The sequence below is a fragment of the Salmo salar genome, chromosome ssa04 (assembly GCF_905237065.1).
Source record: "Salmo salar chromosome ssa04, Ssal_v3.1, whole genome shotgun sequence".
Lineage (NCBI taxonomy): Eukaryota > Metazoa > Chordata > Actinopteri > Salmoniformes > Salmonidae > Salmo > Salmo salar.
Genome location: NC_059445.1, coordinates 73,667,736 through 73,680,036, shown reverse-complemented (window position 1 = coordinate 73,680,036; position 12,301 = coordinate 73,667,736). Strand labels below are relative to the sequence as shown.

Here is a 12,301-nt window from a genome sequence, read left to right as displayed (position 1 = left end):
TTACCTGTATAAAGTCTTATGTCCGAGTATACTTTTTGTTAATGTCTTTGGTGGGGTAATTGGTATTACTGAGAATAAATGTAAAAACTTTGCGAGCCATGCCATTCTGAAGAGGTTTATTCTAGGATTTATGGGAAAATTGTTCCAAATAGATCTGCTTTCATATTGTTGAGTAATGGGATTAAGTTATCTTTATATATTTCTTGTTTGTTGTCACTTATTAATAAGCATCCTAAGCAGTGGTGTAAAAAGTACCCAATTGTCATACTTGAGTAAAAGTCAAGATACCTTAATAGAAAATGACTCAAGTAAAAGTGAAAGTCACCCAGTAAAATAATACTTGAGTAAAAGTCTAAAAGTATTTGGTTTTAAATATACTTAAGTATCAAAAGTAAAGGTATAAATCATTTAAAGTTCCTTATATTAAGCAAATTTATGGATGGCCAGGGTCACACTCAGACATCATTTACAAACAAACCATTTGTGTTTAGTGAGTCCCACAGATCAGAGGCATTAGGGATGACCAGGGATGTTCTCTTGATAAGTGTGTGAATTGGACCATTTTCGGTCCTGCTAAGTATTAAAAATGTAACGAGTATTTTTAGGTGTCGGGGAAAATGTATGGAGTAAAAAGTACATAATTTTCTTCAGGAATGTAGTGAAATAAGCCTCCCAAGTGGCGCAGTGGTCTAAGGCACTGCATCGCAGTGCTAGCTGTGCCACCAGAGATCCTGGTTCGAGTCCAGGCTCTGTCGCAGCCAGCCGTGACCGGGAGACCCATGGGGCGGCGCACAATTGGACCAGCGTTGTCCAGGTTAGGGAAGAGTTTGGCCGGCAGGGATGTTCTTGTTCCATCGCGCACCAGCGACTCCTGTAGCGGGCTGGGCGCAATGCATGCTGACACGGTCGCCAGGTGTATGGTGTTTCCTCTGACACATTGGTGTGGCTGGCTTCCGGGTTAAGCGGGCATTGTGGTTGTGTTTGTGTTTGTGTTTCGGAGGACACACCTTCGCCTCTCCCGAATCAGTACGGAAGTTGCAGCCAATTGGATACCACGGAATTGGGGAGAAAAAGGGGTAAGGGAAAGGGGAAAAGGGGTAATATAAAATAAAAAAAGTAAAAGTGGTAAAAAATATAAATAGCAAAGTGAAGTACAGATACCCAAAATAAACTTCTTAAGTAGTACTTTAAAGTATTTTTACTAAAGTACTTTACACCACTGATCCTAAGTATTTGATAGTTTTGTGGTCCACTTAAAGGAATGCTGTATATCATGAGTTATTCTCTTTTTTATTCAGAAAATATTTTTTGCAAGGGGGGCATTGAATTTTCAATATTGGTCAGGTATATCAGGAGATTATTGGCAAATAAGTTTAGTTTATATTCATTTAACAATACTGATACCTGTTACGTTTGTGTCCAGTCTAATTCTTTCTTCAAGCAGTTATTTGCCGGTGCAAACAGGGGGGGAGAGAGGACATCCCTGTCTTGTGCCCCTTTTTAAAGCAATTTAATCAGATAATGTACAATATTATTTGTGTATATTTTTGCTTTAGGATATTTATATATTTTTATTAAATGTATTATTCCAGCTAGAAAGTTGAAGGCTTCCAAAGTTTTGAATAGAAAAGGACATTCAAGATGGTTGAAGGCCTTTTTGGGATCAACAGCCATTATTGATGAATCTATGTCTAATGTATTATACTAAAACATATTATTGTATTTGTTTGTAAGTGTGTATTTTTTTATAAACTCTTTTTGATTGATATGTATAAAGTTTGGTAAGACTTTTGCCATTCTATTGCTTATGAGCTTTGTTATTATTATATATCATTTCCTCTATTTCCTTTCATGTTGATTGATGCTCATGTATGATCTTTGTGGATTTCTTGTCTTGAAGCGAGACCCTGTGAACAGGAGTCTAATGGGCATGTCCCCATGAGGATGTGCATGTGGTCTGCCAAGTTATCTCAATAGCTTAAAGCAGGAATAACAGCACTCAATCTGAACATACTTACACAAACTGCTTTCTTGCCTGTCTGCACCTTGGCAGGTATCAATTGGTGGCTTCTGTATGGGTCTTGTGAAACATTGGTACCCAGATCATCGATGTGTGTGTGTTTGTGCATTCTAGGAATATTGGACCAAATACTAAACTTTTTCTCTATTTAATTTATAAGAATATTTAGGGGTGTCAATATTTTGGGGGGGACAATAATATTTGTTTTTTAACTTGTTAAACAAAATCTCTTTCTCTGAGGAATTGTATTAGTATAAATAATAATTCGTATAAAACATTTTTGGAGTATGCAATATAGCTCAGTATTTGAATGATTTATTTTGTACAGTCACTATTGCTCATCTTTATCAAGGGTGTCAATAATTTCGGAGCCCACTGTACATGCATGTGTGCCTGTCCTGCCATCCCCTTGATACATGGATACATGGCTACGCACATACAGATTTCAAACCTAAACAATGATCCATCATGAGAATCCACATCCTCTACTCGGCCACATCAGCCCACTAACAGCGGAAAAACTAATCCCGGAATCTGCTGTTAACTGTCAACTCAAAACTCCAACTCGCCCACTCACCACTAGAAAGCGACCACTGTGAATGCACACATTTAATAGCTGTGCCATCAGACTAAAGGAAGTCCTGGTGACTGATCTTTCTCTATCTGACATTCATTTTTTTTCACTCTCCAAACCAATAAAAAGAAACAAAACAATGGCAGAATTGCAACTGTAATTATCTTGTTCATTGTGATGTACTGTATTGAGGTGGCTTTCTTAGTGACGTCATATTCATATCCATACAGTTTCATAAGCTGAAGTAATAACAAAAGTACATTTGTGTGTGTGCACGTGTACGCTTGTGTGTGTTTTGTACAATTATATATTAAGCCATATAAGTACATTGTAATAACTATGCAGTATAAAAGTGCATATATTTGTTTGTTCTCACCGTACCGCTCCTGCCACTCTACTAACTTGCTGAAGTACACTCATTCCTCTTGGATTTCCTGTCACATGTCTTCAACCGCTCCCATTTATGGTCTAACTAGGGCAGGGAGTCAGGGGGGCCTCAGGCATCAGCCTTCAGCTGCCCACTGCTGTGGTCAGACCCTGCTGCCTTCCCACCAGGTTTCTCACGCTAGTCTACCTAGTGCTCAGGCCACAGACACACATCGCACACAAGTCATACACACAAATACATACACACACACACACAAAGTCATACATGCACACAAATGCATGCACATATCCACACACACACACACACACACACACACACACACAAATATGACACAAGGTCATAAAGACAAACACACACACATGCAGATGCTTGCACACACACACATATAGAGGCACAGTCTCTCTCTGTGAGAGACTGTGCCTGGATAAAAACCTCATCAGAGAGATAGTTACTCAACCACAGCAGACCTTGCTGGACTGTGGTAACAACCAACCAATATCAGGAAACCCGCTAATATCAAGTTAGGTACAGAGGTTGGGCTGGGCTGCCTAACTCACTGTAGCACAAAGCCAAGCTAAAACTTGCTTTTGCATGTCAATGATATTAGGGTTACACACGAATACAATTGTGAAGTTGTGTAGTGATGCCAAATAAGGTTGCACTGTTGTTTTAAATAATTGCAACATTGACATGCCGGCATAAGATCAACAAGCAATGGAATAAAGTCAATGAGTTAAAAAGTTGCAGTAAAAAAAAAGATCTTTCCACTGAAGCAACCTGCTGCCTTGTGGTCCATCTTGAACAAACAGACATCATTGTTTCAATCTAGTGTATCTCTAAATAGCAGGCACGCTCCAACTCAGGGGCAGGGGAAAAAGAGTACATTTTTTTCTACAGTTATTTTTTTGTGTGCATGTGTACTTGCATCTGTGTGTGTAAGTGTGTTTGTGCGCACATCTGTGTGTGTGTGTGTGTGCCTTAATGAGTGTGTGTGGGCACACGCACGCCTGTGTGTGTGAAAGAAGCGAGGAGTGAATGGCTTGGCTCCACATCAAAGGTCCCTGCGAGTCTCTGCATTAACGAGGCCCTTTGTTTCCTGCCTCACAGGTTTCTCCCTCCACTGCCAAGGTTCTGGCTCTGCTTGGGAGGGGAGGGCACAGTAACCTCAGGACCAAGGCCTTGTCTTCAGTAACAGCCAACATTATAGCCCTGGTGGGTAGGAGCTTTGGGCCAGTAGCTGAAAGATTGACAAGGTAAAAATCAGTCGTTCTGCCCCTGAGTTAACACACTGTTCCCCGGGCGCCGAAAAAGTGGATGTGAATTAAGGCAGCCCTCCAGACCTCTCTTATTCAGAGGGTTTGGGTTAAATGCAGTAGACACATTTCAGTTGAATACATTCAATTGTACAACTTACTAGGTATCCCCCTTTCCCTACAGCCCTGGTTGCAGAGTAGGGGAGGGCTAGGATAGAACAGTCATCACAATACCCCACTCATGGGCCCTGGTCAAAAGTAGGGCACTATATAGGAAATAGAATGCCATTTGGAATGCAACATTTGTCTCTGTATGGTAGGTCCCATCAGAGAGCATTTTTTTATGAACCAGTCCAGCTCTTTTAACTAACAACTTTAAAAGCACATGAGCTAAAGCAGTTGTGAGAGAAGATGGACCCTTTCCAATAATGGTTTGCCACTTTCTTCTCCGTAATACACTCATTCCCTTACTCAAAATGAGGCACAAGGTTAACTTACTTTTTACTTAGCAATTTACCTCCTTTTAACTTAAATGTAACTTCAAAGTAACCTAACTTTATTTAACCTTCATAAAAACAAGTGCACATTGCAGAATCTCTATTAGATTCCTAATGTCTCCTTTTCTACTGTGCTTATTATCCTCAGTTTGACTCCGCCTCACAACGCACTCAGAGGGGACACATCAATTATGTAGACCTCGGAGATGTATTCAAATAGTGTTTGTGAGAAAGTCCTAGATAATTATAGAGGAGATAACAGACAGAAATGCCTTTTTACATATTTTTCATCAAACTCCAGTTTAGAAGGAGAAAGAACTTTCCAGGTCAAAAATATGTTGTGTCCCAAATGGCACCCTATGCCCTTTATAGCAGGGTTGGGGTCATTTCCATTTCAATTCCAATCAATTCAGGAAGTACACTGAAATTACAATTCTCTTCAATGCTTTTTAAATTAGGAATTGCAATTTGCATTAGGCCTACTTTCTAAATTGACTGGAATTAAAATGGAATGGACTCCAACCCTGCTTCATAGCATACTTTATAGCATTTTTTTAATTTAACCTTTATTTAAACAGGGAGTCACATTGAGATTAAAAATCCATTTTACAAAAGAGCCCTGTATACATTACAATAACAACAGAATTCTAAAACATACACATATATGTATATGTATATAAAAAATAGAATAGTTTTGTATATAATTATAATATACCGCACCTGCTGTCTCTAATTCTGAATGCTCGGCAATGAAACTGACATTTACTCCTGAGGTCCTGACCTGTTGCACCCTCTACAACCACTGTGATTATTATTATTATTTGATCCTGCTGGTCATCTATGAACGTTTGAACATCTTGGCTATGTACTGTTATAATCTCATCCCGGCACCGCCAGAGAAGGACTGGCCACCCCTCATAGCCTGGTTCCTCTTTAGGTTTCTTCCTAGGTTCTAGCCTTTCTAGGGAGTTTTTCCTAGCCACCATGCTTCTACATCTGCATTGCTTGCTGTTTGGGGTTTTAGACTGGGTTTCTGTATAGCACTTTGTGACGTCGGCTGATGTAAAAAGGGCTTTATAAATACATTTGATTGATTGATTGATATAATTCAGCACACAATAGCAAAATAAACATATTTAATAAAAGCAATCACATTCAAATACATAGAGGTCCGCAATCAATAATGTAAACTGCCTGAGTGACACCAGTACATCTAGCTGCAGTGAACTCTGCAGATTGTTCCACAAATTAGGGGCATAAAAACAAAACACAGATTTTCCCAGATCTGTGGAGACTGAAGGGATCTCTAGTGTTATCCATTCCTGAGAATGGGTTTAGATAACTTCTAAATTCTAAACTTCATTAATGAAGTTACATATGGAGGCAGTTTCTGTCAGATTGCTTCGGAAATAAATCAAAGAGAATGCAGCTCTCTTCTTACAGACAGAGAGGTCCATCCCACATTTTTATACAGACTACAATGATGAGAACTAAAATTCTCCCCTGTGATAAAACGTATTGCGGAATGGTAGACTGCGTCCAAAAGTTTCAAAACAGAGGTTGTCGCATGCATGTGTCACGACTTCTACTGAAGTTGATGCCCCTCCTTGTTCGGGTGGTGCTCGGCGGTCGACGTCACCGGTCTTCTAGCCACCATTGATCAGTTTTTCATTTTCCATTGGTTTTGTCTGGTCTCTTTACACACCTGTTTCATATCCCAGTAATTATATATTGTGTATTTAACCCTCTGATTCCCCTCATTTCTCTGTCGGTGATTGTTTGTTTGTTATGTACGTGTTGTTTCTATATCGGTGTGCGACGGGTTATTGTTTTACCCGGATTCTTTTCTACGTTGGTTTTGGAAATAAATATTCCATTTTTAAACCACTCTGTTTTCTCCTGCGCCTGACTTCCCTGCCACCTACATACACGGACTATGACAGCATGAAAACATACAATACAGGGAGAAGCATTGTTTGAACAATCGTTCTCCTATTTTCAATACTGAGGCATGATTTATTTCAATATTAAAAAACAATCTTGGATCTTAGCTTCTTAGTCACATTTTCTATATGCTTTACGAAGGACAACTTGTCATCAATCCAGACACCCAGGTACTTATATTGAGAAACAAGTTCAATTTGGCTCCATTTTAATCGCAAATATGCAGGTCCTCAGGGTCAACATTTCGTGACCTAGAGAACAGCATGAGCTTGGTTTTACTTGTATTTAACACTAATTTAAGATCTGTAAGCGATTTCAGAATTGAATCAAAGTCATGCTGAAGTTCAAGAATGGCCTGCTGCACTGAGGTGGCACAGGAATACAAAACTGTGTCATCTGCATAGAGATGAATGTTACAAGTATTAACATTGTTTCCTATGTCATTAATATACAATGTGAACATTAATGGACCCAAAATCGAACCCTGAGTAACATCTTTTTGAATCTCAAGAAATTCAGATTTAACCCCATCTGTTAAGATGGCCTGAGTTCTGTCGCTAAGATAACTCAAAAAAATAAAAAGATCATTCTGAAACCATAAACAGGCTGTATATCCAAGGCCTATTTTTGATAACTTCTTCAGCAAAACAAAATGATCAACAGTGTTGAACGCCTTTGACCTGTCAATAAACAAGGCAGCACAGCTCTTTTTAGCATCCAAGGCATTGACAAGATCATTAACAACTAGTTGCTGTGGTAGTACTATGCCCAGGCCTAAACCCTGATTGGTTTATATTAAAAATACAATTATCAGATAAAAAGGAACGAAGTTGTACATTATCCAAGGATTCAAGAATCTTAGCTAAGAAGATTGTCTTGAAATGGAGCGATAGTTGTTAAGATCATTTGTATCCCTACCCTTATGGAGTGGCCGCATATATACGGATTTCCATGCTTTTGGAATACTTCCTGATAACAATGTCAAATTAAAAATATGGGCTACTGAGACAGCCATAAAGGGAGCTGCACACTTAAGCAGACCAGACTCCAAATGATCAGCCCCTGTGGATTTTTTTGTCTAATGTTAGCAAAGCATTGAGGACTTCTTTATCAGTGAATTTCTGAAAGCAAAACTCCTGACCAGAATTTTCAGTATCATTCAATAGAGTAGACAAACTACTATTCAAACATATAGCCCGCAGAGATAAAATGGTGATTAAATGCATTAATGATATCAATTTTGTCAGTAATAGTGTCAGAATCTAAATTAATTTATTGGGGGAGAGAAGAGGAGACACAAGCCTTCAGTGACGTAACAGCTTTCCAAAATGTAGCTGGGTTCCCTGTACATTCAGATAGTGTATTAACATAATCAGATTTTTCTTTTTTAACTAGTTTTACACACAGATTTCTCAATCGCCTGAAAGACTGCCAGTCTGGGCACGAGTCTGTGAATCTAGCTTTGGCCCAGGAAGCATCTCTGTTGTGTATGACTTCAGATAGCGCTGGACTGAACCAAAGGCAAGACCTATTTTTAATTCTCAGTTTTTTAAAGGGAGCATGTTTATCTACAATACAATGTAAAACATTTGTGAAGTGGTTCAGAGCCAACTCTGGGTCAGGTATAGATGCAATACAATCAAAGTCACCAAAATAAAGGTCACAAAAAAAATCCTGTTCATTAAATGTTTAAAATTCCTCATTGATAAAACGAGGTTTGGATCTAGGCGTCCGTATATCCCTGACACATGCAATGGGACAGTGGTCACTAATATCCAAAGAAAATTAGGGGGTGTGTTAAATGCGGAAGACACATTTCAGTTGAATACATTCAGTTGGACAACTGACTAGCCACCCCCCCAAAATACCCCACTCCCAGCATATTTATCTGGAGTATTTGTAAATATGAGGTCAATCAAAGTCGATTTCATAGGGTCCTTAAGTTTGGACGAGTAGGCTTTGTAATCAGCTGGGACAAATTTCGATTAGTACAAAAATCCTTTAAACAGTCAGCAGCCTTCGTTCCCCATGCAAGATTAAAATCTCCAGCGATCAACACCTCTGGGGTAGTAAAAATGGCAATTAAATCAGAATCAGTGAGTTTGTTTAGTACACACTTCTTGGAGGAAAGTGGACGATAGATTCCTATAACTGTTATTTTTGAGTTTGAACCGAGCTGAAGACTTAAAGCCAACAATTCAAATTGTTTAGGACTGGAAGTAGCCTTTAACAGAGACACAGAAATAAGATTGTTTGTGTAAATAGCAACACCACCCCCTTTGCCTTTCCTATCAACCCTAAACACATTGTAACCATCCATAGCAACCTCAGAGTCCAGGGTTTTATCAGTTAATCAGGTTTCAGATAAAATACAAATATCAGGGTCTGCCTGAGAGGCCCAGATCTTGACAAGGTCCATTTTTAGGTAATAAACTACGAATGTTAAGATGTAAACATGTCAAACCTTTTTCAATTCAAGTCAGATTACTTTGAGATTTCAGAACAACAGGAGACTCAAAGATTGGATTATACCTATTAGGAAAAGAAAACAAAGTAGGAATAGCAATGACATTTCTCTTGTCACGTCCTAACCATAGAGAGCTCTTATTTTCTATGATAGAGTAGGTCAGGGCATGACTGGGGGGTTATTCTAGTTTATTTTTCTATGTTTGGTTCTAGTTTCTGTTTTTTCTATGTTGTTTTTTTTGGATGATCCTCAAATAGAGGCAGCTCGTCATCGTTGTCTCTAATTGGGGATCATATTTAAGTAGCTGTTTTTCCCACCTTTGTTTGTGGGAGATTATTTTGAGTTAGTGCATGTAGCACCTCTTCGTTTATGGTTTATTGTATGTCTTGCATAGTTTCACATTATAATAAAATCTGTGGAACGATATTCACGCTGCGCCTTGGTCCGTTCCTACACACAGATGTGACATCTCCATTTAACACCATTAGGCATGTCACCACTTTCAGATACAACATGTGGAACTCTCATAGTGACCAAAGAGGAGATGGTAAAAACTGACTTAAATGTAATGCTAATATTGTCCTCACATCAATTTAGTTGACCAAGAACCTTTCCCATGTTTGATGACAACACCTATAAGGAATAGTAACCTCATACATCTGATTAATTACTCTCATTTACAGGGATTCACATTCAAGGGCTCTTCATATTTGTTGAATGATGGAATCCTTCATGGGGAAAAAAATATATATAAAATTAGGCTGTCGAAAAGATTTGCTAAGGTTCAGTATTGCACATTGGATGCTGCTTGAGAGAACATGTTTTTGGTTGGAGAGAAACTACCAATAAAACGCACACAAGTGGTTCCAGTTAAGAGCTGTTCCCTTCGATGTGGCGTAGCCTCAATGAAAGGATATGATTTAATTACTTTGCTGCTTTAATGTGCCTGAAGTTTATTTAGAAAGCAGAGTATATAATTTGTTTTATAGGAACTGCAATTTATCCTTTGTGCTGTAATCTGTACAAAAGAGAGTGGTTTCCCTTGCAAATGATTAAGAAACGGAAAAACCAAAGTTCTAACTTGAAATGATTCCAATTGTTCAGGCTTAGTGATATCTGAGAAGGAAAATGCATATCTGAGACGCCAATGCACCAACATGTATAGCAAACAGGTTTAACTTCTGTGGAACTCGAGAAATGTTGCAGGATTCCACATCATGTGTACAACATCACCCCCAGACACAGGTCTGTCTTACAAACTTGATCTGAGTTCAACCCGTTGACATTATAGTAACTACTTATGTGCCATTAATATTTGCATTGGGTTACCGTAAACTGCTGCCTGAAGCAATATTACCAATGGTATATTTTTCTCTCGACATGAAGTGCTACTGTTGGCAGGCAGTGTTTTTTTCTTTCCTTTTTTGGTGTTTCCTGCCCCTAAGGCAGAGAGAGCAGAGAGTATAATTTACTGACGTCATGGCTGCAATTACCATAGAGGAGATAAGAGAGGAGGATACAGAGGCTGGTGTGTGAGTGAGTCATGCAAACGCACAGACTGATAAGAAGGATTTGAGTCCAACAAAGATCGATCAAATTAATCAAATCCAAAACTCACACACAGTCAAGTCCAACGAAGGAACAAGCACAGACACCACCTCAAGGATATGTGAAACCAATGTAAGCACAGAAAGAGAGACACACAAAAGTGCCAAAGATGCGAGAACTTGTGAAGTAAGCCACATAGAGAAACTGGTTCTACGAAAAACAGCTGTCTATATTTAATCAATTCGAATAAACAAGGAGTTTAAACAACTCATTTATAATTTAGATTTGCATACATTAAACTGCTCATTTTAATCTTTTTATTAATATGCATGGCCAATATTGTATAAATATGCAGCTTTATGCAAATACTAGGTACATTTTCTGTTTGTATTTAATTCTATTTCCCAGCTGTGGTTCATCATTTTCTTTCAAGGCAACAGATTAAGTCAAATATTAAGTCACAGCATGGGAGCGTATAAATATTTCTCAATTAAAACTCAGAAGACCATGCTACTGTATCAGCATAAAAAATGCATGAAGTGAAAAAATAAAAAACAGTCAGGGGAGACCTGTTTTGGTTGTCTCACGGGTTGGTTGTCATAGTGCTTATTACTCGCAATCTACAGGATGCTGTGTAATAATTGTAAGATTAAAATGTGTGAATTCTTTGAAAGAACTCATCCACCTGTTCAATTCATGTCAGCATGACAAAACATGGAGGTAGTGCTGAGCGATTAGTGCTTTTAGAGGTTGGTTCGATTTCGATTCAATTATAAAAAAATAATCACGGTTTTTGATTTCGGTTTGGATTATTTGGGTTAAATGCTGTAACACAGAATAAAACAATGAGTAAAAGTCCCATGATGGTAGTGACTGCCCATTTACTGCTTATCTCTTATATAGCATCATTTATTCACATTACTTTACCAAAATATTTCAGTTGTTGTGTATATTACATTTGTTTTATTTGATGACTTTATTATTTAATTCCAATTCATAATCTCCTCTCTATATAGCTGCTGCATATGCTGTTTTACAAAATTACTATTTTGTAGATCTTCAAAGTAAATGAGGCTTAATTTTATGACTGCTGAATACCAACTATCAATCACTTAGATCATGTATTTTCAGGTAGAGATACCACGCGAAGCAACAGCTGCTCTCTTTTTCCACAATCACGCATTCTTCTGCCTCTCAGTCCATAATTTGCTCACTCACACATAATTTGCACATACAGTTATACTGACTCTAAGCACCCGCACACCCATTCACATACAAGCTGCTACTCTGTTTATCTTATATCCTGTTGCCTAGTCCCCTTACCCCTTAAATATTTCCTGTATATAGTATGCTTACTTACTTACTTACTTACTTACTTTATTGTGTCTCATATTTCCTATTCTTGTGTGTTTTTTCTAGTGTTACATTGTTTTTTATTATTGCATTGTTGGGTTTTGAGTTTACAAGAAAGGCAATTCACTGTACTTGTGCATATGACTTTAAAACTTGAAACTCATCTGTAGTTAGCATAAAAGAAACAAAGACCACAACTAGCTGCGCAATGGATTATGGTCATTGTAGTTAATTACAAAGTTTTATGCGCTAAACTA

General features: G+C 38.2%; 1 long non-coding RNA gene across 1 annotated transcript in view; it reads left to right on the top strand.

Annotated features, from left to right (window-relative positions):
* LOC123742495 (uncharacterized) overlaps positions 1-4,228 on the top strand; it is a 47,764-nt gene extending 43,536 nt beyond the window's left edge. The window contains exon 3 of the long non-coding RNA XR_006769674.1: positions 4,090-4,228. This is a non-coding gene — a long non-coding RNA (uncharacterized lncRNA). The remainder of the gene's footprint in view (positions 1-4,089) is intronic.
* Positions 4,229-12,301: the final 8,073 nt, after the last annotated feature.